Consider the following 2,422-nt stretch of genomic DNA (forward strand, 5'->3'; position numbering starts at 1 on the left):
GTATATTGAGAAAAACCTGGTTTTAAAAACAAACAAAAGCCCACATTTGTCATTACCAAAAAGAGATGTCTTTAGGGAAAAATAATTTTAAAAAAACATGCTGCACAGATATTGCAATAGTTCTAGTTATCTGGTCAACAGGCAAAAAGCAGGCACTTAAGCTCTTCAGCTCCAAACTTTTATTCATTTCTTAATGCTGAAATTTCATATTCATTTCTTCTTGTTGGATGACTAAACCTGATGGTGGTAGAGCTGGTAAACCAGTATTAACTCAACCCTGCCCTGCCCAATTTTCAGCAACTGGACTGGCTGCTTGTCTCTTTGCCATCTTGTGGTTTAGGATGTTTTTGGCATCTGCGTCAGTAATGGAGGTTGCGGCGGTACTGACATTAAGGTGGCTGCTGACAAGGTGGCTGCCCGTGTTGGTTCTCACCTCTTTGATCTCCCTTATCTTCTTCATTGCTCTCCTCTCGAGGCTGTCTGTGGGGAGGAGGGCCCCTGTGAAATCACAGTCTGTAGCTCCTACACATATTCTGCCACACTGGTCTACCTTGTCCTGCTGCACCCTGGTTTCAGCACCCGTCATCACTTCTTTCTGCACAGGAGGGTTGGAACACTGTGGTCGATGGCCGTAGTGTCCCCGCATGTAGCAAGAGGGGAACCGTCCTCTGCAGGACTGGCACTGCCATCGGGCCTGGCCTTCTGGAGCACTCTCTGATCCCTCATTCTTTTCCCCTGTCTCCCGATTCTAGCAATTCTGCCGGTAACTGCGTGGAGGACGCCTGGGATATGGATGGCATCTATCAGGTTAGGGCTGCTGTACATGTATTTCCTGCCTTGCACTGAAACTCCACCAGGGCCTGTAACACTCGCTGCCTCTGCACCTTTTTCTCCTTGAACAACATCGGACTCCACAGTCTCTCCATCTCCTACACTGCGAAGGTGCTTCCTGGTGTTATTCTTTACGGCAGGTGTACAAATATGTCTTCCTAGGTGTCATTCCTGTTGGTGAAACCATATCCGTCTTATATTGGACCATTTAACTGTTCCCCAAATCTTCATTTTTGATGATCCTCTTGTCTGCACTGGTAGGGGCTGCTGATGGGAGGCCCCGGGGAACTGAGGTGCCAGGCTTGGTGTCTGCAGCGGCTGCAAGGCCAGAGCAGCTGCGGCTCCGCCCTGGGTGTGATGGTAACGAGGCCCGCGGGTCGTGGTGGGGCTGCTCAGGGCTCTTTAGGGTTTGTTCTCACTCTCAGCTCCCACTGCCGTTCAAACTCCTGGTTCTTTCTTTTGAGATGTCCAGCTATCTCCTTATACTTCCCATATCTTAAATCAACTCATTATTTCCCTAATTTTCCATGCATCTTGCTCATTCTCCCAGTTTCTTATGATTAAAACTTTACATTTTTGAGAGTTATTTTTTTCATCCAAGCAGTCACTAAGTCCAGAATCTGTTACTCCCACTTTAACATTTTTCTTGTATATGGTGTTACTCTCTCCCCTTTCATTGCTCTGGCTAGGCCAGGCCCTTATCCACAGGGAGTACCAGGGTTGGAGGGCCCCATCTTTGGCAGAGTGCCACTACCTTATGCTTCCAAGATGGTGATTTTTCCACAAGGCTGCAGTTTCTTTAGGGCTGTTAGGTGTGGGTTCACCAGCACTTAGCACAGTTCCTGACTTCAAAGAGGCATTTTTAAAATAGTTTTTCATCCTTGGCTGGTGTGGCTCAGTGGATTTAGCATTGGACTGGAAATTGAAATGTTGCTGGTTTGATTCCTGGTCAGAGCACATGCCTGGTTTGCAGGACAGGCTCCCAGTTAAGGGCTTGCGAGAAGCAGCTGATCCATGTTTTTCTCCCTCTCTTTCTCCCTCAATTCCCCTGTCTCTAAAAATTAATAAATAAAATCTTTTTTAAAATAGTTTTTTAGTTGCAGTCTATCTTGATGGGGTTTTTCTGTAGACCTACATTGTTGGAAACGCCTCATAGAGTAAATATGTTGATTCCTTTATTCACAGAATTGTGTGTTAGATCTGTGGGTAGGAACTACAAGACAGAACTGCTAAAACTATGAAAGACCTCATAATCTAATTATCTTTATCTTAGGTTTTTGTATATCCCAAAGAGCTGTACTATTTTAGGGAGTAATAGGTTAGGAATGAGTATGATTTGAACTTACTCATGTTTAGTGGGCCCCAAAGTACATTGTTTGAAGAAATTGGGTCCCAATGATTACAGGTGGGGAATTTTTGAAGTATACCGATACTCAAGTGGAGATTAAAGAAGCTCAACTAAAACAATGTGGACTGACTGACATGGCAACTAGATTGAGCAAAAAAGGGATTAAGAGGTTCAGACTAAAGAACTAAGTGTGTGGAAGGAACTTAGGCAGGAACTAAGGCAGTGGAAGAACATAAACATGTG

General features: G+C 44.9%; 1 non-coding gene and 1 pseudogene across 1 annotated transcript; one reads left to right on the forward strand and one right to left on the reverse strand.

The window, feature by feature from the left end:
* Nucleotides 1-267: 267 nt before the first annotated feature.
* LOC129063228 (Y-box-binding protein 1-like) lies at nt 268-1,565 on the reverse strand (annotated as a pseudogene).
* A 362-nt stretch (nt 1,566-1,927) lies between these two features.
* Nucleotides 1,928-2,057, forward strand: LOC129063576 (small nucleolar RNA SNORA18). Its single transcript, XR_008528363.1, has one exon. It is a non-coding gene; the product is annotated as a small nucleolar RNA SNORA18 (small nucleolar RNA).
* The last annotated feature ends 365 nt before the right edge of the window (nt 2,058-2,422 follow it).

This window comes from Pteronotus mesoamericanus, unplaced genomic scaffold (assembly GCF_021234165.1).
Source record: "Pteronotus mesoamericanus isolate MK-2021 breed Mesoamerican mustached bat unplaced genomic scaffold, CSHL_Meso_final scaffold_85, whole genome shotgun sequence".
In the NCBI taxonomy this organism is placed as follows: domain Eukaryota; kingdom Metazoa; phylum Chordata; class Mammalia; order Chiroptera; family Mormoopidae; genus Pteronotus; species Pteronotus mesoamericanus.